Raw genomic sequence first — 26,774 nt, forward strand, 5'->3', positions numbered from 1 at the left:
ACGCACGGCCGGATGTATAATTTTTATTTAAATATATTTCATTGCGCGCTACGTTTTTGAATTTTTGATGCGCTAAAGTGTAATATAAACAGCCGGTTTAATTATTTCAGTAATATGCAATTTAATTTTCGGATTGTACTGCTTACGCGTCTTGAAATATTTACTCTCGTGGTTGCAGCTCTATTTCGAATTCGCGTTAATCTGTAATTTTGCCCGAAATTCAATGTACGATTCTTTCTTTTCTCATTGAAACGCGAATTGATATCTTTAGAGAAATAAATTTTATTGTTTACAAAATATCGTACAAATGGTTACGAATTACTGTTCCTAACGAAATTCATTACACTTCGTCGAGTATTTTTCAAATTTTTCAAAGATTCGAATCTCAAGCGTTTGAACGTTAAATTCAAATTTTTCATTTTCTACATCAAACTTTAATTCCAAAACTAAAATTCTTTGGAATTCAATTTTTATTTGTCAATGTATTCGAGTATTCGAGTTTTAGAAGCGGATTATCGACAAATCGGTAATCCCTTGTGGCAACGCATGATAATTTTCTGCGTGCGACCATACAACGAGCGCGCATAAGGGCAAACTAAATAGCCTTAACAACCGGTTAATGGTCGACCACATTATTGAAAAGGACTTGCGGTTTCTTCTAAGGACAGCGACCACCCAGCCGTAATATTAGGGAGGGATTGTGGTTTATGACCATGCTTCGTTCACACGAAACGCCATAAAAAGCTTTTACGCATCCTCTCTACATTGTCCACAATGAAAACCCTTCATGCTTTGCAAACAGAGCGTTAGGAACGTTTAAAGAAAAAGAAAGGCAGAGTAAAAAATTTTCTATTCTTCCGATTAGATCAATCTCTAGGTAAATATTACGCTAATACTTTCTCGTAATATTTATTTTTTATAATTTGCAAGTAAATGTAATTTCTCCAATTAAGCCTTTTATGCTCGATGTTGAATACGCGTAACATTGTAACAATTCGTTAACTAACCGAACGATATACAAACGCGTTTCTTTTCGTTAAATTGGCCCATGTTTTCATGCATTATATCTTCTTTTTTTTTTGTACCAGAACACTAGCGAAAATGTTTCTATCGTTAACAAAATTGACTTCGAGAAAGGTTAACAATTTTGCCAATTACACAATTCCCTTCTGAATTGTTTCGCTCGAGGAGGTCACTAGTCCCGCAATACGATTCTCTAAATACGCAACAAGCTTTCTATCGAGCACACAAAGATTACGATGTTTCCTGATACACGCGTTACATCTTTCACGAGGCTTCGTTACTATTTACATGCTCGTTAACTATCATGAAAGTCGGTTTGCCGTTCGACGTTACAATGCAAATCCGACGTGCAATCGGTCGTTTACACGAAACGAAATAATCTCGTAATGTTAATAAAACCGTGATGTACGTTTGTGTGCGCATTGGTCTCTGCTTGTACGTGTATTCGCGAGTGTGTACGCCGGCAAGAATGCAAACGATAATCTTGAAGCGACGATTCCGTTAAGGTGCATCAACACCTCGAACGTTGGTATACGTCATTAATTAAATGGAAGAGTCGATGGAGTGGTGCGCAGTGGTTAGAGGCTGTAGACAATCTCCAAATATTTGCGAGGCCAAATATCTTACCTAAACATCGGAGTGACACGGTAGTTTCTAACCATCACTCTCATCTCCGCGTATAACTGCTTTCTGAAACGTCAAACCGAACGAGGGTAACACCGCTATAGTGTTTTACCCTCTTTAACAATGTGTAATCGTTACCTATTTTCCATACGGTTGTCTATTAAGTTCGTTTGCCTTTCGGCATTACTAGGTTGCGAACCTTTATGTACTTCTATTATATCTTTATGAACAGGATTTAAGGATTAAAATCCAAATAGAAATTTAGTTTTGTTTACTAGATATCGTAACAGATTACTCTACGTTGGATATTTGAATCATTTTTCTTTTTTTACGCCAAGTTAAAATTTTATTTGGTGGATTTGGAGAAACTTACTGTTGTTTTTTTTTTTTAATTCGGAAAGTAGTTACGTATATGCGTAAAGTTTGCGAAATTATTTGAAGATCCGAGTCGACGAAATAGAGGGTTGAAAAGTAGATTGAAATTCAAATCAACGTTTTAATGTTTGAACTGTGTCCCATCGTCGAATTTACATATGTGTGTATGTTGCGTGATTAATGGTTCACGAATGTCGCTCATGTTCGACAGTCTCTATTTTTAATGCCACTCGTGACACGTTGAAAGTGTTGGTTCAGTTTGTTAATTCGTCGAGTACGTTTGCTCGAAAATTGAACGTTACGTATGAGCGAGGATTAAACAACGCTCTTTTATGTACAAACTTTCGCAAATAAGAAGTTACACATTTTCACGTGCATGTAAGATGTTTCGATAGATTCAATATTGTCATTTCTGGAATTGATCATCTTCTATTTGCTTACCTTTTCACGTTAAAACATTCAAGATTATCCGCGTTAAGTCTATTTTAACATTTATTTAACAGGATCACATATATATATATTAAATATTTACATCGATTTCTTATCAACTCCAAAATAAAATACAAACGACCTCTGAATATTTACGGGAAACGTATCTACGTAAAGTTGAAATTACGTGAAACTCACGTAATATTTATTTTTCAAAAATTCTTTATTTCCAACGATTTCGTCTTGAACGTAGAACAAAACGGTCTCCGGAATTAAATTAAATTTCTCAATTTTCAGTTTCGTTCATCCAATAGTCGAACAGTAAAAAATGGTTTATTGTCGTTGAAAAGACATTTAATTCAAAAATTATTGAACCAAATATAACCAAATATATGAGCCGAGTCCCACAAAATTATCAGTGAAAATGCGATTTAACGAAACACAGATAAAAATGTACGCATCAAAGCTTCCACCTTCTACCGAAGGTAAAAAAGAAAATACGTTACGTCTTAGAATATAATTTATCGTAATCGATTATGGGACTCTCGTGTCGACCGTAGGAACATCGTCGAGGCGGTGGTATGTTCTATCGTGTTATGTAATTGTTCGACTCGCAGTATGGGGTGGGCACGCCCCACCTGGCGCTTAGTTCCCCATTCGGAAGCGTGGCAAAAGGCAAGGACCATAACCTCGTCCGTAATTTGTCACGATTACCAGCAGATTACTGGTGTCGCTGACAGCCTTTTAGGCTACCGTTCGTAACAGTACGGCTGCTCCTCCCTCGAGAGATCATCCTCGTCCTTTGCCTTTGATTAAGGATTTTTTCGTTTAAAATTTGCAGCGGAAGTGGCGATTCTACGGATATTTGGTACGTCATCAATCGCTTCTTTACAAATGCACGATATATTTTTTATTTAGCAAGCGTTATAAAGGTATATCTGACGCATCGTTCGTGCGATATTTTATTCCTTTTCTTTATTTGAACGCAAATGTTTAGCCGTTGATTTCGTTATCAAATAGAAGAGACGGAAATTGATCGCCAAATATTGTGATTAAGATTTCTCGTGCTGTTAGTTATTTGATGATATTGACTGTTAGAATTGGCGTGTGATTTAGGGATAAGCGGAGGATTTAAATAAACCGTCGAAGATTTCGAATAAAGACAAAACCGTATATAATTATGAAAGAAGGCTAACATCTAGTAATCGTTTACCTTGTACAGTATATATAAATTAAATCTAAACTGCAAATGGTAATTGTCAATTTGTTGGTAATTAGCAAATATCCAGTGACTTGTGAATAAATATGTACCAATCTATACGTGATTATGATTGTTTACCTAATCGTTTGCCAAATTTATTTACCTTATATACACAAATTCATTTACTTTACAAATATGAATTATACATAGTATTTTTAAACGTTAGTTATAATTCTATGGAACATTTCCGATTCTCCGGTAACGTGTGAGCCACTTCCAAGCATAACCGATCAACCCTATCTTCCGAATATTACTTTCATTCAACTCGGTGCCAAAACATGTAATTAGCGTTTAATTCGCGAGAACTGATGCGATAAATCGTTACGTAATACGCTATTAATTGCTTAATGAACTTGATAAATCAACTAACCAGTCAAGTTTAAAGTTATACGAATTGCGTTGGTACACACAACAGTCCAATTCTCGTCAGCTCGTACGACCAACATCTTACAAAATAAAACCTCCTACAGATCGACCATAGTTGAAAAGGAGAACAGGAAAGAAAGGAAAACTAAAATAATCATTCGGTAGGTACCTGCGAGTAGCCGCGAGGAACAGCACAATTCGAATCTCCGCGCGCGACGTAACGATATGGCTAAACACACTTGCGCACCGTGTGCACGGAGTTCATAGAGCGGCGTGGAACGAGCTGGATGTTAGTATTTTAAGCCTATTTAAGTGTGTTTGTCGTATAATATTGACATCGTGCACACACAGGCGAAGATAGCGCACTTACACATGCGTGCTGCCTCTTTTCCTTTCTCTCCCTTTCTCACTTGCGAGACGATCTTACTATTTCTCCTTCCTTTCCCATTTCTCATCTCTCTCTCTCTCTCTCTCCCCCTTTTTCACCCCTTTCTTTTTGCTGGCGTAAGCGCCACACGTAAGAAGACACACGCACGAACGAGAAAAGGAGCGGCGAGTGAATGAAATCGCGGTGTGTGCTCGGCAAACGACGCGGCGCGTCGCGTCGCGACGCCCCGTGCCACCGAGAATAGAACGTAAAAATTCCGTCGTCGAACTGCCGCTATCGGGATTAGCTGCCGATCGATCTCGTGTTTGAACGTCTCAATGAGTGGATTCGCGCGAGAATTGTTTGTCAAGGTATTGTTAACCGAGTGGTTTCTTTAGTTTGTTTGGCGAATTATTAAGATCCCCGTGGCTGCCGTGAGTATTTGTCGAATTTTGTGTGCAAGTTTGTCCTGGGGAAACGAAAGTGATTTTCGTACAAGTTTCAAACTTACCTCCGGATATGAAATGGCTGTTCGATCGAGTTCTTTATAGGTGTGTTTCAAACTTTGTCTCCAGTAGAGGAATATCATCTAAACGTGCAAGATGTTAATTAAAACGGTTGTTAAACCAATCGTTTTATTTTTCTAGAATTTTCTTTGAACGAGAGTCTCGTAAAATATGCATCGTTTTAATAAAAAAATTTGGAAGAACGTTCTCTGATCAAACAAGCAATGGTTGTGCGAAATCAACTTTCGTAAAAATGAAACAAATATCAATTACTTGTCGATAATTTCTTGAAACGAATGGTCCTCGTTTCAGCGTAACTGCTTCTCTATAAACAACATTCCGATGAATTTAACAAATTCTAAACCACAAATTGTACACAAATAAAGGTTAGAAGCGTGTTGGATGACGATCTGTCGCGAAATCGGTAGCCGGAATCCCGGTCGAAGGAAGCGAAGAGCGATAGAAGGAATTGTAAGGAGAAAAGTGTGCGAATCATAGGACGGTGTGCCGGGGGTACGTGAAACGCAACATTGAACTTGTAAAGATCTAACGAGATCAATGTTGAGGTTCAGAACTGGCGACTGACTGTTTGCTGATTGGCTTAAATCAACGTTAAGCCGATCCAATCCAATCCGTGCTCAGAGGCAGGCGGTCCCTTTCCTTCCCTTTCGTCGGTCTCGGAAACTTTAGGGGTGAGTCCTTCGAAGCAACCGATACAAGTAAACTCGAACAAACGATCTTAAAGCCTGGATATCTTTCGCGATAGGATTAGAAGCCGAGCTTCCTGTATGCGATCATCCGTCATTCATCCTATGTTTAAGTGATCTAAGTTGCAAACATCTGAAAACGCGCGCTTCCCTATCAACTTTGGTAGATGGGGACAAATTTCGTATCTGGAAGAAGTATTCGCGAAAATCTAAGCTGGTCTAATTCGTGATTGGTCAGGAGAAATGTCTAGACTGACGTTTAGATATATTTTTGTCAGTACAGAAACCGCTCCAAATCGCTCGTTCTTTGGAACGAATACCTCATTCTTCGTCCCTTATTTCAATTTCTACGCTCACTGGTAAATTATTGTTAATTTTATTCTATATATCGTTGACAAACCGACTATGTTACGTATAACTAAAAGTATTGGGATTTATAAATAGGAATAAAGCTAGTAAACAAAACAAGATCAAAAGTTCTAACTAGAAGCGACTGTTCCATTAGAGCCAATATTCTCGGCAAAGCTAACATCGAAATAATAAAAGCTAACAATCAACGCGATATCTCCCAATTCCAGAAGTAAATACCAAACAGAAAACACAATGTGAAAATCCAAAGTTCTACAATTCCACGCAGATATACAAATATTGAAAAAAGCTAGAAACAAGCGAAAAAGGAAGTTGCAACGATACGCCAAGTCATCGGAGGATCTAATTACCGCGGAATCATGCGTAATCGACGACGGAATGAGCGCGTAACAGGGTGTATTCTTTCGCGACGAACAAAGGGGCAACGGTTCATCTTCTCGGAGAATTTGTGAGACGATTGTGAATAGGCAAAAGGACTCCAGAATCCGGAGCAGCGAACGTCCGGTGGAATTGGAGAGGCAGAAAGGAGAAAAGGAAACGACGATGGTTAAAGAGCGGACAAAAGTCAAAACGTCCGGATCCAGGCGTGTATTGTGCTTCGTTGAATCGGCCGTGAAATCCATGTTGTGCCTTTTTCGTGAAATTTCTTTTCACGTGGCCGTTCAATGGCCAACAGGCTGACCTGGCCTTTTTGCCGCGATGTCTAAACGAGAATCGAATGGAAGGTAGCGCTCGATGACGAGCTGGGAGGAGTGTTACGTCCGAATCGATGATCGATCGCGAGAAAACTGTCGAAAGTGCGTGGACAAGGGTGGAGTCGAATATCCATTTGGAAATTCTATGGAAGTACAAGGTTGTTTTCGATTCTGCGTCTCGAATTGGAAATGGATATTGTGGGTTCTGGATATCAGTGGTCGTCGAAATTAGGACAAGAAATGGCATTAGGAAATGGGACGAACGTTCCGAACAAATTTTAGTTCCAAGTAATTTCTTTCAAGGACGAAGAAGGGTGTAGGTGTCTATTTGAAAATTCCATGCACGCGCAAGGTTGTATTTGATTCTTGATTTAGGAATAAATGTTGGAATAGGATGGGTATCGGTTTTCAAACTATTGCAGTCATCGACGTTTTTCAAAGTATCTTAAAGAGTCGTCTCGTAAATTCTTTTATTCCAAAAATCCATCGCCCTTTTTTTCGTTAATAGTTCAACCATTGCTCGTTCGTTACTCTTCTTACCCCAGTAATATTACATTTTCATTAAATCAATTTGTTCGATTCGGAGCCTGAGTATCGAGAAGGGGTGGAAGTCGATCTATAGAGTCTTTCCCAGCCAATTTGTCGGGGTTGTCTATTCCTCGGGCGTCCATGAATGCCGCATCGCCGCCCTACACGCCCCCAGGAAATACCATTCAGACAACACAACGTCCCTGCAAACCTTTGATTGCGTATATAATGTGTCTCGTTTATTGTCGGGGCGTGGAACGCGAAGGGACGACTGTTCGATGATATATGGCACCTTTCTGTCTCCACGAGACCAAAATTCCCCTGTATTTACGAGGATTCGTTTCAATCTTCTGTCGCTCGATCGATCGGCCGATTCATCTTCAAAAACGTCCATAGTTACGTAAGAATCGCTGTAGTAAACAACCTCGAAGGAACAGGTCTTTCTATCGAAGATCTGCTCATACACTTCGATCCAAAAATGTATTTTAACGCCTCTTTTTTCTTTTCTGGCGATAAAACCACGCGTGAACGATGCCAGAGGGAAAAGCGTACGTTAATATTAACACGCTATCGCGGATAAACATTCTGTTTTTAAGATTCAGACGGTCCTGGATGGAAATTTGCATTCGCTTTTTACGCGTGTTTGGCAAATAGGTTTATGGTAGGGGTGAAAACGGAGCGTTTGCAAATATGTATCGAAAGGAAAAAGGAAGGGGGGAAAAAAGGAACGAACTATTTTCATTGTTCCATCGTGTACGTCGGGGATCGATGGCGAAACAAAAAAAAAATGTTGCAAATATTTATTAACGCGCACTGTACATTTTTTACAAGTGCTTCAGACGCGAAAATGGGCCGTTTAATTGTGATTTGAAAACACACAAACGGGAAAAGAAAAAATATGGAAAAAATACGGCCGGTCGAAAAATAGGGATGCCTCCTTGGACACAAGAGGGCGAGTATACACGAGCCTGTTTTTCCCCGTGAATCATGTCGAAACACGGAGATCGCGCGGGAAATAAATGTCTCTGATTTTTATTAATGGCTCGTGTTTCAACAGCAAATGATAGCAAATACGAAAAACAACAAATAGAATTTCAACGCGAGCAAGATTATAGCGCGCCGCCTGTTTCCGCTTCGCCGTTTCCTCTCCTCGATTTTTTCCATGATATTTTTTTTACCCGTTTTCGACGGATATTACTTCCTGCTCGTATTACGTGTTTGCCTACGCATTGTAAACATTAATCAAATTGCCTAGTAATTTCGTGCAACCAATTGGTCTATTAATTGACTTTCCGCCGCGAAACCAAGCGCTTCATCAGCATCCTTACATAAGTATGAAACGTTTTTTCGCATCGTTTTCGGAACCGCCTTAAAGGCGTATCTCGCGATAAACGTTCCGTCTAAATTCGAGGAAAATATCGTCTGACCAACTTTTTTCGTTTTACATATTTTTGCAGGAAAAATAGTATCCGTGGTCCAACTATATTTAAGATCCGACGTTTAAAATCGGTTTATGGAAATACTCGAGAGACGCGTGGAATGGTACGAAAAAATAAATTGAAAAATTCCATTAAAAAAATTCGATATAAGAATTTCATCGATTAAAATGTCAAAATTATATCGATCGACCATGGAGATGGTGATAGCTTGCAGAAAGATATTTCTCTTTTCTATTGGTTTCCCATAAAGTAAGAACGTTGCAATTATAACCTCCGTTCTTTCTAATTAATTATACATTTTTAACGTCTAAAAACAAAAGTTTCTTCAGTTCCTTCCGTACTACGGCAATTCTAAAATCCCCCAAAAAATTTTTCTTGCCGTATCTCTTCGTCATACAACTCACAAACAAAGATTCGAGTCTCGGAAGGGATCGAACCGTTCGATCGACGGCGGCAACAAGTCTGCCGCGATTTTAACGAGAAGAATAAGATGGCGCTGGATGATCCATTGACTAGGAACGCGTGTCGAGTCAGTGCAAAAAGGGATGCGTGGCGCGAGCGCTAAAACAACATTTTAAGCGGGCAAACATGCATAGAATATGATAACAAAAGGCGTGACCGGAGCGGAACACATGTCCAAACATTAGGCACAATGTCCTACCGGTCGAAATCGTCTGTATCCTCTCCTCTCTCGCCCCTCTGGCCGATCAGTTGTTCACCGGCAACGGTAAAATGTTTGCAATACGTTACACGGCCATTCAAACCGGCGAAACGGCCCCGGTGAACTGTTACCTAAATGCCGTACGATGGCCAAGAAATGGCCCCCCGAAGAATGACCGCTTTCCTACAACCGATCGATCTTTTCTTCTCTTGTGCCGCAATGAAAACACCGTGACATCGTTTTTCACCCCTCGCTCATCCTCGATCTTGACCAGTTTTGAGGAACGTTGACGCGAGCTGTTGACCGTCCTTGAAAATCTCTACCCCTTTTGTTTGCTTTTTGGTTACATGCACTTCAGGCGAATTTCGCGAGATTGTTTCTTTAGGGTCGGATATTAACTCCGTTGCATATTTCGGATCGTTTTCGATTCAATTGCGTTTCCCTATTGTTCACGAATTTGCTAACCGCAAGGTGCGGTTTAATGAAATCTCAGTGATTTCTATTTTTGTAATAATTTGGCCTTCTCGATCTTACTGTTTCGATATACAATTCCTTTATCGATATCTTATTTTAAACGTAATTAAGAGATCGTCTCGATAATATGCGATTAGCTGATACGAGATTGGATTAAAAAATTGCTCTCGTATGAAAAAGACAAAATCCATCTTCCTTTTGTGATCTTCGTGTAAACAGTAGTATGATCTTATAACGTATGACAAGATCTACCGGTATTGAAAGTTTCTACTTCGTAAGTGCAGGAAAATTGTCGCGTTGTCGATGCGAGCCGAGAGGAGGCAAGCTGGAATAAAGGTGGCGCGTTTTTCTTTCTCTCGTTACGTTTTGCTTCCTGTTCCTTCGTTACCGCGAGACGCCGGCGGTCTTTCTCGTGCTCTCCGGTGGATGTTATGTGGGTCGTTCCATCCCGTCTCAGCCTGTCTCTTTCTATTCTCTGTCTGTATCTGGTCCCGCGGCCTCTCGCCCGCCATTCTCGTCTCTTCCGTTCCGTTTCGTTCCAGGCTGGCTTGCGAGCCCAACTTGCGTCAATATTTGACTCAAACACGTTAAAACAATACCCAGGCCCCGGAGTAGAGAGTCGTTTCAACGTGCTTCCCAGAATTTTATCTCGCGTCAGAAAACGCCTAACGACTTCCCGCCGCGGAGAATTTCGGGCTTGTGGAGGGAGTTTGCGAACACCCGTCGCCACCCCCGGAAAACGCACGGAACCAGAGAATCGGTCGTTCTCGTCGTCTGCTTCTTCTTCCTCTTCTTCTCGCAGTCTCTGCCGTTTCCTTTTCATCTTTTATTTTTTTCAATCTCCCCTTGGTGTATTCTTCTTTGATTTCATATTTATCCGAACGTTTTATTGCCCACGGCGACCAAACGGCACGCGGCCAACCTGGTTCAGCCTTTCGAGACTTTGTTGTGTATTTCCATTAGGAGGATAGGATCCAGGCTTTTTCGGGGTAAATAGAGGAAGAAGGAAGGATGGAAGGTTGATTGGACCATCGAGCGTACGGTTAATTAACTCGCAGAGTTGACCAGAATTGCTTTAGAAGGGCCGCATAAGCTGAATCGAGGTTCGAATTTTTGCAAATTGTTGTAGCGATTAATTCTGGCAATTAATCGGAATTGCCTCGGGCTAAGAATCGAATACATCTAGGAAAATTATATGTAGCGCGGTTAGTTTCGCCAGTTGATCAACATTGTTTCAAGCGAAACTGGATATAATCTGTTGATTGAATTAGTTCTGGCAGTCGATGCTGGCCAACGAGCATACAAGTGAATTCTGAATCGAATTATTCGGTTATTAACTAATAGCAATAAGAGTGACGATTAAGTTGAAAAGTATAAATAAAATTTGTATCGTCTTCTTTCCTCTTTTTACGAGAACTTTCAGTTTCTTATTCGCTCGATTATCGTTAACCTACGTCAGAACGAATTAATGTTTCATTCGCTCGGAAACACGTTTCGCGTGTTCGTTTATCGAGTTCGTATATTTTCATAGAGAAGAAAATTCCTCGAAGAATAGCTTCAATTGCAAATTCAAGTTTATGAGGTAGGATTTTAGTTTGGATTATTGCGACGAGTTATCTGTTAATGGACCGAAGCCAGGAAGTAATAGAAAAAGATTCGTAGAAAAAGCGGTTCCAGGAAAACGAAGCACGAGGTACGAAGATTTAACACTTTGTTCGCGGCAGTCGAATGCATTTCGTATTTCACCTACGGTTCGCTTCTGTTTGCACGCGAGATACGAGGTAATAAATCGAAAACTACCATTGCAGGTCCGCTCAAAGCATTCGCTTCATATTCAAGCTGCTTCCATTATTCACTTTCAAAAGAAGTTGGAGCAGTTTTCCGTTTCGGCGTGCTGCTTGGTAAATTAAAGGTTTGATTCTTCGGATCGTCGTGATGCAACTCTTTTTTATCTTTTCAAAGCATATCGTATCGTTTCGATCCTGCAGGTTTCGTCTTCCACACATTTTCTCTGGGATTGTACCAATTTCGAGCGATTTCTATCGCTGTTTTCCTTGTTTTTGGCAAAGTTCTTCGAGTTAGAACGATAAATCAGTATCGGAATAATAAATGAAATGAGCGACTATGATATATGGGTGATAACAACTTAAACAATCGGAGAGGAAACTAACTGTAAAATCGTTAGTTATTAGAGGTTTACAAGAGGAAAATTTCCTGAGTTACAAATCCATAATAGTCGTAAGTAGATACAGAAGAGTTTTTCTCCAATTTGTGCAGCAAAATTTGTACGTAATATCGCGATATTTAACGAGTCGAAGAAAGGGAAGGGTGGAACAGACGAAAGAGAAGGAAAGAAGGATGGAAAAAGAGGAATAAGAATAGTAGCCATTAAAAGTATCTAGAATCGAAAAAAGGAATCACCTTAAGGCGTGATTATGCGATCTTTTCATTTTTAACTCTAATATACCAATATACTTGTTGGGAATTGTGGATTTTAATCGCCGAAATAAATGTGTAGGAGCACTTGCATTACACTTAGAATCGATATTAAAATAGTTTCAGATTTATTTGATATGTGATTTACAAGATATTCGTCGATATACATTTGCACTTGTCTCAGCACTCTCTTTGTCTCACCATCTTCTATACCACACTACCAACTAAACAGTTGCATTCATCTGTTTTACGAGACGCTGTGCACTCACATACTCCCATATACACTCATAACTGACATATGTGTGTCACTACTACGCGGCTAATCCAGTGTAGCACAGAAAATGACACATATCCGAATAATACTATCCTTCTTAAACCACGTTTGCAATTAGGCCATGATTCGTATGACAGAAATACTTCAATATCAAAGAGTTACAAGGCAGATAATGGTTGCAATTTCAACCACGCAACAAAGAAAACTCCAAATCCCCGATCTTGTCTTATTTTACGATCGGGTATTGGTAATTCGTAGCATGAACGAAAGAAATCCCGGGCGCCTAAACCGCTTTGGCTCTCATAAAATCTCATAACCCGGGGGCGAGGTAGGCTTTCCCTATCGGTAGAGAAAAAAATAGGAGAAAGGAAAGGGAGAAAGAGAAGCGGGACGGGATGGAAAGGGCCTCCGGGAAGAAAGGAGCACGGAATCGCTGGTGGCTTGATTCACGATGGGGCGACACCGACGAAAAGGGTCCGGCGCACTTTTGCCTGTGCGATGAATTTTCAATGGGAAAAGCGACGGCCAGGGTGCATCTGTTTGTCTTTCGGATCACGCCTTTAACGCGCAGACTTATAATGCCTCCGCCGCGTGTATGTACACGCGTACACATCGTCGTGTTCCCCTTTTCGTATAGAGAGACTTGTTATTCGTACTTGCGGATCAGTGTACACGACCGCTTCGTTATCAAATGCTCCAGAGGCGATTTTTCGTTGCATTCTTCCTGGTCGCTTGTTTTCTATTGAAAGGGACGTTTCTCAGCGAGGTTCGTTATCGATCAACCACGTAAGGATTAGAAAGTTAGAAATGTGTAAAAGCTGTTTTTTTTTTTTGTCAAATTCTAATCGTACGAGTTTTTTTTATTGAGAGGAAGAGTGTTTGGGTCTGTCGTCGATCGATTAAGATTTTCAAAAGTTGGAAACTAGCAGATAGATGTAAATTTATCGGCAGGGAATAATGGCGAAGCATCAAATCCAATTGTGCTTTTACGCGATCTTACGTAATTGTTGTTAAAGGCGATTTTTCGTTGCATCGATCTGGTTCTTCGCTTCCTCGAGAACATTCGGAAGGAGAAAAAATCCGAGCGTCGGAACGAAGCTATAAAGAAACCAGAGAAGGATGGGTGGACGAACCAGGCAGGAGAGAGACGAAATAGCAGCGCTACTCTCTCGGCTCTCGTCCTTCAAAAGACTCGGAATATTGTCCTGCAGTGCAAACAGTCCCAGACACATTCTACGTCCCACTTCGCCTCGAGGCAGCGCCAAGACGCTTCAGCTTCGCCTTCGCCACGGTTGGCCGTGTTTGCCCGCAGGCAAATGTGTTTCCTTAGGCTGTCCGAAATGTTTGGACGAAGGCAGCAAGCCGCCTCGGTCGCGGGTTTCGCTATTCCATGGCTATCAGAGTTAAAGCTTTTCGATAAAAAGTACCCACCAGTATCGTAGTTTTCTTACGAAACATAGTGCCTATCGAATTTCTGTTAAACTCGTCTCTGAAATCAGAGCGGATGAATTGATGTGACTGGAATCGTCGAGAGAATTTGATTCGTTGTAGAGAACAACGTTGGGTTATTTGAGACACTACGATATTTGGATCAAAGTGTACAAGCAGTTTACCTTGTAATTCATCGACGATTCTTTTATTCTTCTGTATTTAAAAATATATAACGATGAAACCTTCAATTCGGAGAAATAGCTTAGATGATTATCCGAGGGTAGTAAGGAAAGAATATGGCGTATCTACAGTGAAATGAAATTTATTAATCAGGTACAATGGAGGTGGTTAAGTAGATAATCGATTGGGAAAGTGAAGATTGATATTTGGTATTCAGTAATGGAGTTGGTTAATGGAGAGGACGGAGTGTCTGACCAGTGAAGGATGATTCTACTTTCGCTTAATCACGACAGTATCTATGTCCGTATATGTACATGGAGAATTATTTGTACGACGCAAATTGATTTTGCATATGAGTATACTTCCTATTACTTGTATTCCTTTGTTAATTCCCTTATTAATTCATATGTTTATATGCGTGTTAACATGTTTTCACTACAAGCGAACGCAATTTCTACTAATCGTGATTCCACGCAGCTCGTTGCTGTACTTACGATTTTATCTGAGAAACAAATTTGCAAAACAACAATTGGCAAATCAGAAACATTCCACGCCTTCACCAACACCCAAGTCCAAAAAACCCAGAACCGCGTAAATACGCGATCACAACCAGAACCAGTCGATCTGCAGCCTGTCTACACCCGAAATCGGTAATCTCAAGTTAACTACCGTTAGAATTCGCCGATCAGTAAACTGTCCTGCAGCAAACGGCCTCGAGACCACACGTCCGACCACCTACACACACGTCTATATGTATGTATGCGGTTCGAGGTTAGTCCGTTCATCGAAGACGCCCTGTAGCCATACGGAAACAGCGACTTATATCGAGGTATCCTCCGATTGGGTCATCCTCTCTGTATTCCGATCAAAGCCCTCAGGGCGGCGGAGTAGACGCTGCAGGTCGCATCGGGGATGCACCTACACAGACGCACCCTTGCCTACACGCTAGCCTATATGCATGTACATACCTGCGGGGAATAGATTAAGCTTGTGTCGGCGCATTGTCGTAGGGACACATGTAGGCTCTAAGTAGGTTGTGTGTGTCGAGTTTGCAAACATGTCTGTAGCGTTGTCAGGCGGGCAGGAAATTACGTCCGCCTTTAGCCGGTCTCTATATTACGCCACCCCCTGGTATCTCCTCCCGGTCACACAGACGCGCGTAAACGGACACACGTAGGCAACATACAGGTACGTATATGTGTACGTGTACATACATCAGGCATCCTTATATTCCAACGTGTACAACAGTAGAGTTTAGAGGGTGAGTGCGCGTACGCGCACGCGCGCGCGCGCGCACATACCACGTATACATGGCATGGATGGATTCTCTGAGGATGAGGCGGCTTCGTACGTAGTAGCTACCTGGGCCAGAGATACGTGTGTACACAAGCGTTGTGTACCAACGCGGTATGGTACATACCTAGGGCTAACAATAATGCGACTAGTTGCAAATGGGATGGATACCCATACCTGCCGACGTGACAACGTGTAAGACGGCGTACCGCGACGCGACGCTTCCTTTCCAGGATTGTCTTTGCCCGGATTAGGGTTAATGGATGCTTCTGCGATCGATCATTTGGTCGTTTGAAATAATTTCGAGATTCAGTGCCGAGAGAAGAGTGGAAGATCGTCGCGGTCGTTTGTTTCATGACTGATCCTAAGCGTAATCGTAGAAGATAATCTGATAGTTTGAAATAGTTTTGAGATATAATATCGAAATACGAATAGCAGATTCTTAGATGGCTCGATTACAGTCAGTTGTACAATTGTTTCATGGTGAATTTTGCAAGAGGAAGGGGAAATAGTTCGATGAGGTGTTGAGATAAATCGAACTATCAACGTACTTAAATCATTTCCATTGCTCGTTTTTTAAATTACACTATACGCTCCAAACAATTAGAACGGTGGTAGATGGCGTATCGCAGTCGGATTTCGCGGCACAATATCGTCGGTATCGCCGGGTTTTTCACTAGCAGTAATAACAGCAGGAATAAAAGAGCAGCCGGTAGAACGCATAAACGCATAAAACAGTGCGCGAGCGAAAGGTAAAGTTTGAAAGGCAAATTTATACACGCTTTTTGCTTTTGATCTTATCAATGATTACGTAGCGTCGATTTCGAAAAATGTTCAACCGCCCAGGTCCGTTCGCTTTTTGATCAAACGCATTTCTGTCTCTCTTCCGCTCTCGTTTCGTATTTTACTTTCGTCACGCCGTTTATTCACCCCGCAGCGATTTCGCTGGATAGCTGAAATTTTCATGCGAACTAAGGCTTGGACAACACCGTGGCCAACGTCGTTTTAAAGTACATCCGAAGACAAAGGCGTTTCTTCGTTTCTTGGTAGAAAAGCTTTTGTATTTTGTTTGTAACTTTCTAGACGAGTATAAAAGTATGGTTAAACAGTGATAAAAAAGGGAGTAGTTTATTTGTGGATAAGCACTCTATTTTATTCGCCTACGTCAATATTTAACACTTTGATACTGGGTATTCGAACACACCGTACAGCAAATATTATACACACGCGTGTACTTATAACCTGCTACGATTAAAACGTGAAATTGTAAGAGCCAGCGCAGCAGAATGGTGTGCAAGTTTCTATGTATAAGAGAACGTCAAGAATAATTGACACTGGAAATTATAGAAAATATTCAAAGTACAAAATGAAAAATGGTCAGTATCTTGCAGCACATATAGAGACTTTTTCACCATTTTACGTGTATTTAAAAAAGGTAGTTCCTCTCTTTTTTAATTTGGTTTTATCCTAACGATAATCGCAAGAGTTAGATTATTTACATATTACCAAAAAGTAATTATCTGTTTCATTTAAGATAGTCGAAACTTTCATCTTCACTTTGATAGAAGCGCCGTAATATCCGATTGCTTCAACTGCAAATAAAGCGGTCCCATAAACAAAAGGGTATAAACGTCGAGGCGGTAGCGTTAATCTACGGCGCAACTAAAATATTTATCGGTGAATAAATTTGTTCGTCGTCGCCGGGAGCAAACATCGAAGTTACTTATGGTGTAATGAATCACGGTTAATACCTGCTGCGCGTTCTCCTTGGCGAGTCGGCAAACTTTACGAAGCAGTTAGCACAGTACAGGCGTACAGTGTGCGCTACACTCGCCTGGGATCGTGTTCGATTATCCAGATCCAGATCCAACGATCGTAGAGTTTAATTTTGAAGAAGTCTTTGGTATTTGACAAAAGTTATTTCCTTCTAAATAATTCTTAAATAGGCCAAGACGAAAATTAATAAATTTGACTCAATTTTCTATTCTATTGGAATTTCGATTAAAAATCTCTTTGTTTTTAACTGTATAAGTAGAAAACGGAGACTTGTAAATTTCAATGTCGTCCTGTAGTGACCATGTACAAAAAGCACAAACGATACCGTGTTAATTATTTTCTGTCATCGGACTATTATTTTTTTTAAATCAGTTTCTGTTTATCAACACGAAGAGCCTATACTTAGTGTCCTATTTTTGTAACTATAAACGTAGCTATAAAATACATGCCAGATGCCAAGGTTTTAAATGTTGCAAGGTCTAAGAGAGCGAAGATTTTCAAGCGGTTCGAGGAGCACAGATCGTTCCTTGTCGAAAGTAGAACCGTTCATTGGCCGTAGCACGAGGCTCTTGTCCAAATACTGAGTCACTGTGACAACAATGGATCACCACTACGATTCTCATCGTCGTGAACGGGGTCGAAGGCTCAGCTGATTGCTCCGTATCACTCAGGGGATGAGGGTTTGTTTATTAATACCTCGAAGATGCAACGCTTCCCCTATTTCCACATACGATTCGCGTGAATCCGACGACCTAATTTTACGCCCCCTAATCGTTCCCACGATTTTGTCGAAATTCCTGAAATCACCCTTCCCGACGATATTGCATCTAACGAAGATCTTTGTCTCGTTTCAACGTGGACAAAACATTATTTTCATAGGATAATATTCAACTTAGAAACCTCATAAGGCGCACGAGCGTAGGTTGATCGAGTCAGAACGAGTCGTAAAAAAAAAAAACGAAAGTTTAAAGTGAAAGCAAATTGTTTGAGATATAAAAAACGAGTACGAGCAAATAGTACAGAATGGGTTTATCGAGATTCTCGAGAGAATAAAAGAAGACTACCTAAAATATGAATTATTTGAAATAAATTAAAATTCTTTCAGCAAATTACCGCTTAAATCAAACCCTTTTTAATTAGCAGCAGATTAAAAACAACGTTAAGCATCTTTGTACTCGTTCATGAAGATGTAACATCTCTTTTCGATAATAAAATCCATGGTAGGTGCGATTAAACATGCCATAGAGAAACAAGTCCTTACAAGCAAATCCACCATCGTCCCGCTAACCTTGAAGAAACATTTCCACCCTTCGAACACGAAAAGTTCCACCATCTGTTGTCTCAGCGAAGGCACTCGATGTCGCGCGAAGTATCAAAAATTAAGACGCATTCTTAGAGGCGAAAGGGAAAACAAGGTGGAGTGTTTGCATGGAACGGTTGGAAAGGGATGCGCAAGGGAGGGCCGCTTTGCATGGCATTAGCACCTATATTATTGTAAGCCGACGCGCATAATTCTCCAGGCTGCAAGATGGCCGACAATTTCGCGCACACCCCTCTTTCCGGGGATCTCGAATTAATTTAATATCGTTACACCCTTTTACCATCCCCCTTCCCTACACCTTTTCGTCCGGCTCTCTTTTGTCGGATATTTACACGATACGGCAATGATAAAACTGCGCCTGGACATGTCATGCAACCTGTTAATCGGCCGACGCTGCAAATCGAATATAAATATGTTTATAGGCGCGTATTTGTATTTTTGCGCGAGTCGACAGGTTGCAATTACACCGATTAATAAACAGAGAGTAAAAAATAATATCGGAGCCAAGTCACTGGCGCGTGATTGTTTCACGATGCGTTTGTGATTTTTGGAATTTTTCCCTGGTGAAACGTGCGCGTGTTCGCGAATATTATACAGCATAAGTTGTGGTAATTTTGCCAGCGAGATTGTGCAAGGAAATTAGTGGCTTTTGGAACTCAGCTTTTTTCAGAAGTAAATCAACGATAAACAAAGGTTGATATTTTTTACTACGTAGGCTTATGCGCAACTACCGACACAGATTTTCCATTACCAAACAAATATTCGATCTGTTACAGTCGCGATAATTTTAGTGCTTCTCAAGACTCAACTTTTGCCAGCTGCTGAACTAGATGCATCCTAATTAGGTGTTAAAAATTCGAAACATGATTTTATTTCAAGCTGTACTTGCTTGTCCAAGGTAGACCCGAAGAAGCGAAACGCAATGCTCACGAAAAACGTTGTCGCGAGAGTACAACTCGTAAGACGATTGTCTTCCGAGAAATCAAAATCGCAATATTAACGTGTTATTATATACCAAGAAACAATTCCTCCAAGAACAAAATTGTACATCTTTGACCGGTTGAAAAGAATTGTACGTTAAGCGGTTAAAACCTTCATCCCCCTTCCATGACAAAAAAAAAAAAAAAAAGAAAAACAGCAAATTTCACGAGATACTCGAGCGAAAAGACGAGAGAAGCATTGGACAGAATCACCGAATAATATCGAGCACACGGGGCTCAAAGCGAGTGGCATCGAATCGATCGTGGCGTTTGAAAGGGAGCCGGATCGAACGGGCAATCGGCGAACCGGCCCATCGATGTCGCGGTCGAGCATTACGTTTTTCCTGGCCGGATGTAAATGCAGGCAATATCGCGATGTTGGCGCCAATGGTCGACGCTCGAGTGACTGGTGCTGATTGATGTTGCCGTGTTTGGTCAGAGGGTTGTTTCTCCGCTCCGCAGCAGCCCCCAGCGGACCCAATAAGCACCTCACGCATACACGCGTGCCTGCTCTCCGGTCCACCTACGCCTAACTTAGCCGAAGGAAGCGGAGCCATTGTTTACACGAGTCGCAGTGGCCGTCTGTCGCGATACTACGAGCTCAGCCATCCCCGAACGCCCGCTCCTCCGACTCCCATGGGGAGGAACTAGCTTTAAACCATCCCTTTTCAAAGCCTCTCCTACAGAGAACAACGACGTCGATTTATCGAACTTCAATTGTGACCAGCTTTAAATCAATCCTCATTTTTACATCTCTGTGCCTGTTGTTGTTCTCGTTGCTTTCGCCTTTGCGTGGATAATTCCAAGGGTTGTTCAGGCTAAATCGGTGCTTATGGGTTTATGAGAAATTTAAATATGTAGAGATGTAATGCTTAAAGGATAAAGAAAATTCTTAGGTGGGATTCGTTTCTTTAGTTGAGCTCTTATACATTCGCATAAACGTTCCCAACGTAGTGACGATCGTAGGATTCTGGCGTTAGAAGGTTGTTGGGTAATCGATGGATTTTGTGAGTTTTGGAGATGTTAACCATCGACTCGTGTAATGCGGGTCTCATTCGTGTTTTGATTTTCCCATTAGAGCGTTATGTTTCTCGTTGCATTTGATACAGCGCGAGAGAAATGAACTATAATTTCAGAGACATGACATTAGAGACAAAGACACACTCCGTACCGAAGATTTTGCAGAACAGTCGTTGATACTTCTAATTACGTTAAACAACGGGGGTGCGGAAACTTCTCACGATATTTTTTCGATCGACTTGAAAGAAAGGGGTTTGCACTAGGGGTTGGTCAAGCGGAAGCACGGTAGCGATGAAGTAAACAGGCCTACCAATGTCACCAGCAAACGCGGCTTTCAATAAAAATTTTCCTCCGCGAAATTCTGCGTGCGTCCTCGTCTTTGCCGATTCAGACGCCTCTAAAACGAAAGTGTACCGTTTAAACACTTGCCAACAATTTTCAACGCGACGAAATGTTCCATCTCTCCGCAGGAACCTCCGAAATTTTTGCTCTTGCAGCGCCTGTAATTAAACAGAGATCGTCCCGTGTCGGCGTTTCGTCGAGTCTAATCCGACAATCATCGCGATGAAATAAAACGCGCAGCGTGCCAAAACGCGGAGAGATAAAATCGAGTTAAAATCGCGTTCGCCAGCCAGGAAGTTGGGACGTTGAAAATGAAACTCGCTGCCTCCCTCCTGAAAATGCATTAATTATACGAATGCGGACGTGAATCGCGACGCTGGAATATTTCAATCTACTTAAAAAGCCATCCGTTTGAAAGTAATTATCGCGATGAAATTAAAATGTCAACCGTGGTGCAACGGTATACACGAATATGTGTGTTTGAGCGCGCGCGCGCGCGCGCCAGCCAGTTCGTATCGTATGTTTGTGTTGTGTGATCGGCGGCGTGCTGTTTACCTGCAAATCTAACTAATCTAAATGGTAATGTGACAGAATTACGATAGCACCCGCTCCTCCCTCCTCTCACTCTGACTCGCGGCCGAGCTTTTTCTCTTTCTCCGCCTCCGCCCCCTGTTCCGTCCCTCTTGCGCCCGCATTTCGCCGCAGCACGACGACAACGTCATCGTTGTCCCATTACCAGCGCGCTTTTAATGAATTTTCAACCAACAACACCGGCGAAAGCTCGCCATTTTAAAACGTTTATCGCGCAACGCGATCATTCGCGCTTTCGGCTGTTATCGAAATTTCTGAGCGGCTTTTCGAAGGTGCTGGGACATAGACATACTCTCGCACAATTGGGAAATTCAGTATCGTTCAGGAAATTTGATAAGTTAGAGATTTTAAGTCGCCTCTGTCAATATTTTGATGATGGAATAGTTCTCGCTAAGAATGAAATGGCTGATAGATAACGAAGACTATACGCAAAGACTCGATCAGCTATATTTGTTGATTTTTATATCACTTGATAGCTAAAACAGGGCATTTTAATGTGTTATCTGATCGAAAATAGCGTGTTTTTAATTATATTCATAGAAATATAAAATTGTATATCCACAGTTTATACAGATAATATAATATAGATAACAGGCAACTAGTTTCTTTGAATAAGCAATCGATCCTTGATCAAATAGAGTTCAAATCAAAAGACACCGTATTGGCTATCAACAATATCAAATACCAAAAATATACAATTTTCACTGCCATAAAAATCAACTAAATCGGCTTATTACCCACGATTAATCGATATTTCATAACGGCAATCAAACGAAGCAAGTTAAGTTCCTTAAACAAGAATCTGTAGAAAGAAGCTCCTTGCTATTGGTTACAGTTTAACGAGCGCGTATCACGAGACACGTGTTTCGAGACACGGCGTATTTTTCTTTGACAAGCATCGTAGAGCCCTTAAACGACGTTCTCGCGGCGTTTCGAGGGCATTCTATTTCTATTCCGGAGAGTAAATGAAGTCACTTTACAGGTACGACGGAAGCGGCGAACGAACGAGGTCGCAACGAGAAACGCCTCGTCTCACCCTCCTTTCGCCTCTCCTAGTCTTTTCGACGGTGATGTTCCGGGGTAGGTTGGGCCTCGGTGCTTCGAAGAATGCGACGCGCATCAGGAACCGCAGCCAATTTCAATATTTGAGGAAACTCGGCTGACAGGAGTTCCGCAAAATTTGCAGGTAAAAGGCGAAAATGTCCGTGGTGATTTAACGAGCCCTTTAAGGCACTCTCAAAAAGGACTCTGTTGACAGCCAAACAAACTATTCGGAATAACAGGTTAAACTCTCCCGCGCACGATAACGTCTACACATGAATATTGAGAGGCGAGAGACACGTGGAGATGTTACCCTCTGCGGCTTCTTTTTTTTTTTCTCCTCCTTTCCTACTCCTCTTTGCATTCCAATCGTCCCTTTTTCCTTTTCGTCACGGACTAATGCTCGCTTCTACCCGGATAAAAGAGATAAAAAGCGGGGAATTTTGGTGGAGAAATTTCTGCGTCGATGCGAATCCTTCTGGGGACGTTTTTTCTATTGCAGGTACGCTACTGATCACAAATTTCGAATTACCTCTTTTTCATTCAAATAATAAGATCGTTAAAAGAAAGGAGTAATTTATGTTCCTTTACACGATGTTCAAATACGATACAGTAACCTTTTAACGAGTTTCTGCGCAATACTTAACAAAGTCCACGGTATTGATACTATATTTCAAAGACTTTATTACACACCTGTTTTATTAAAGCCAATGTTTATAACTATCAAGTGACTTGTTAACAGAAGTGTACTTAGTAAACACATGCAATTAACGAAGTAACGTTTCGATGCCATAAAGGTTAGCGCATATATTATCCGCTGACTTACAGATACAGATATTCTCTACAGTATCTCTTCTTTCAACTAGCCCAATATTCTGCAAATCTTAGGACTCTGAATAAGAAAAATGTGAGAGACGTGCTAAAACACGTTACTCTTATTACCGATCTTCGCAAAGACGTCCGAGCAGAGCGTCCGTAGGTTCTTTGAATGGGCTTGAACGCCAGCATATGGGGGTGGAGCTGCGGGTTCAGCGATCGACCGCGTGAAATCGACCACCTCGTGCACCGCCATCCCACGGGCAGCATCCACCATCCAGCATCCAGCATCCAACGTCCACGTTCCGCTCCCACCCTCGTCGCTTCCGCCATCCACCCTCGTGCTCGTTGTATTATCGTACGACCGCACGGGCTAGCCCCTACATCGTCAACATGTCCGGGACAAGCAGCGGTGTGTGCGCGGGCGCGCGCTCTCCGCTCGTTTTCACACATATCCATCTGCATGTATGTATATAATATAGATATATAGATATATATGTATATATGTGCATGTGTATACATACGTACATCAGCATACATATACACATGTACGTATGTGGGTGATAGTCGCGTGGTACATTGAGACAGTCATGGTCGACGATGTACAGTTGGTGGTGCGTCTGTGTATGACGTGATTAAACCGGGCTCCGCCACTCACTCCCTCCCTCTGGTATCGCTTTCCACCCCCGACAACTGCCGGCGGCCAACATGGCCGCCGCTAATTAGCGCCTAATTATTATTTATTGCATCGGACGCGACCCGGTATATGCCGACACCAGCGACAGTCGCGACACACCGCGTAATATAACTGCCACTACGTCCGTCTCTAATCGTCTCTCTCTCTCTCTCTCCCTCTCTCACCCCCTGTTTTTCACTCTGTGCTCGTCGTTGCCTCGGGCGAGAAGCCAATTGTGCTACGTTACGATCCGCATACGCCCGAAATCAATCTGGCTTGTCGCAGTGGCTTCCACGATAGTTTTTTCGTGGATCGGCGCTGCTTGAACTGATGCTTTTTGATGAACACGGTAGAACCGTGGGGTTTGGTCGAGAAGGGTGCAGGATGTTGCATCGAATGCGAATGAATTTATCGTTAGGAGCCGTGGTAAATGCAATGGATGAGGCGAGGAGCTAAAGAAAAGTTTGGTGTATGTTCGCAGAGATTCGATTAGGTTTGAACGTCGATATTTGCAGCGATGATCACGTGTAGATCTTTGGACAACCAGCGATCCTTATCTTTCTGGCAGTTTTGCGCCTTCGAGATAATATTTCGGCTTCTGATATTCTTTGCGTTTCGTTGTCTGATTATAACGGATATTTAATTCGATAATTTGATTTCAACGTTATGTCATGTTCATAGTTACAGAAGCGTAGTACAGGTATGATTAGAAATAATCTTACAATTCTTAAACCTCTTCGATCACTCTCCTGTACAAAAGCTTAGAAAGATCAACCCTTAAATTACACTCGTTGATCAAACTCACAAAACGCATACTCACGTACGTACCTATTATCAAAATCGACGCGAATCGATGCACGGAAACTGGCTGAAAGGTTGGTTATCTGGACGAGGACGATAACGAGGGAGATGGCAGAGTTTTTCTGCCGCGGAATAATCCAGAAGAGGCCGCGATAGTCAGCGAGAAGAAGGGGTGACGAAGGGAGTCGTAGTCGAGTTGCGGCCGGATCGGTCGAGTTAAGTCGGGTCAGGTCGAGTCGAGCAGAGGTACCAACAGGGCGGTCGCAAATATTGGTATTTGGCAAAGACTATCCTTGATCCGTGTCTCTCTTTCTCTTTCTCCGCGCCTCCTTGTCACCGCACCCCCTTATCCTCGTGCATTCTCTCACTTGTCGTCACCCTCTTTCCATCGATGTCTCTTCTATCGTTCCTCCGTTTCCGGATCCGGGCTCACCCCGTTGTCCGGCCATCTTCTCAAGTTCGAAAGGGGTGCGAATGCCAGTTTTTCTTTCGAATCGTGATCAATGATCGGGAAAGTGGTCGTTAGAGCACTCTGTTCGAACTGTTTGAGCAAGTTTGATGGACTTGTAGAATAACAGGCGTAGTTCTTAAGGGATATTTAAGGGATATATAAAGGATATTTCGGGTGTTGCAGCTTTTCCAAAGGAATTAGGACCTTTTTGATACTATGTTTTGGTAATATTTTCGATACTGCCGATAGCTTGGATTTACGGATGAATTATATTATAACTCTGGCTGGAATTTGTACAGATTACGATGAACTTTGGACGTAGTAGATTACAGTTTATCAAAGTTTCAAACTCTGGGAAACTTTGATATAACGGAATTGGTGGAAGCAGGTTTTAGCAACAAGTAATTCAATTGTTTATTGAACTTTGCAGCGAAATAAATAATCGACGATATATTTCTCAATTAAAACGATAAAACAATTTACTTCGTTTAATTCCAAAATTACGGATCCACTTACTAACTAATTTACTAACATCGCTATTATACTCAAACTTTTGATATTATTGAATTTACCGATATTTATTTAATGATTAAATGTTTCAATTCTGACTATCGCTTGCGATCCAATGATACGAAATTACGATTAAAATTTTTCACATTTTTGAAACGAAGCCCAACTTCCGAATACATATCGGTAAGCACACGCGTCCCTAACACAGAGTTTACGCTTGTGGTTTGCGTGCGAGTCCGTCTACAAGAAACAGGTTGCATTGCTCAAGCGTGCATTGTACTTTGAGAGAGCTGGAGAATAATAAACGGGGAGTGGCTGGTAGTTTGTATCTATTCGCGCGATCGACGCCAGACAAAGCGATATTTTTTCCAGACGATCGAGCAACAATCGGCTTCCGCTACCCGTTTGGATTTTCACGCGAAAACGATCGGACATGGCTTCGCTTGCTCTAATATTTACTTCATGGAACTGTAAAAATGGCGACCCGAATGTTACATGTTAAAAATCTGTCGCACGCGAGCGGCGATCTGCTAAATGCCAACGCGATGCTTCGATTCACGGCCTGCAGCTATCCTCGTGTAAATAATCCTCATATTTTTTTTGCTTGCCCCCACCTTTTTTTTATTTTTCACGGCAGATATGATGAAATTTAAAGGTATGTTTGGTGTGTAGTGGGAATTTGTAAGCTGGAAAAGGATAAAGGCGAATTGGAAGGAACTGCGCGCTAGTGTGATTCGTTTCTGAACAGGATTTTTGAATTTACAAAATTCTGCAATCTGTAAAAGAGTGCGACGGATGAGGCTGGATAATAACAAATATTTTTCTGGTAGGTGTAAAAGTATGAAATTTGTAGTCGGTTATTGCAATAATTTATCGCGAAGATGAATATGCCATAAGATTTGTAGCCCGACGTTTTTATCGAGTCTTGGTTTAGATAGTGGATTTTGGTTATCACGTACGATTATTAAACGATATTTAAGAAGAATTCCCACAAGCACACCTCGTCCTCAA

At 41.6% G+C, this 26,774-nt stretch overlaps 1 long non-coding RNA gene across 1 annotated transcript in view; it reads left to right on the plus strand.

Annotated features, from left to right (window-relative positions):
• LOC143303151 (uncharacterized) overlaps positions 1-22,940 on the plus strand; it is a 46,219-nt gene extending 23,279 nt beyond the window's left edge. The window contains exons 2-3 of the long non-coding RNA XR_013059167.1: positions 22,451-22,654; positions 22,752-22,940. This is a non-coding gene — a long non-coding RNA (uncharacterized LOC143303151). The remainder of the gene's footprint in view (positions 1-22,450; positions 22,655-22,751) is intronic.
• Positions 22,941-26,774: the final 3,834 nt, after the last annotated feature.

Source organism: Bombus vancouverensis, chromosome 9 (assembly GCF_051014615.1).
Source record: "Bombus vancouverensis nearcticus chromosome 9, iyBomVanc1_principal, whole genome shotgun sequence".
Taxonomy (NCBI): domain Eukaryota; kingdom Metazoa; phylum Arthropoda; class Insecta; order Hymenoptera; family Apidae; genus Bombus; species Bombus vancouverensis.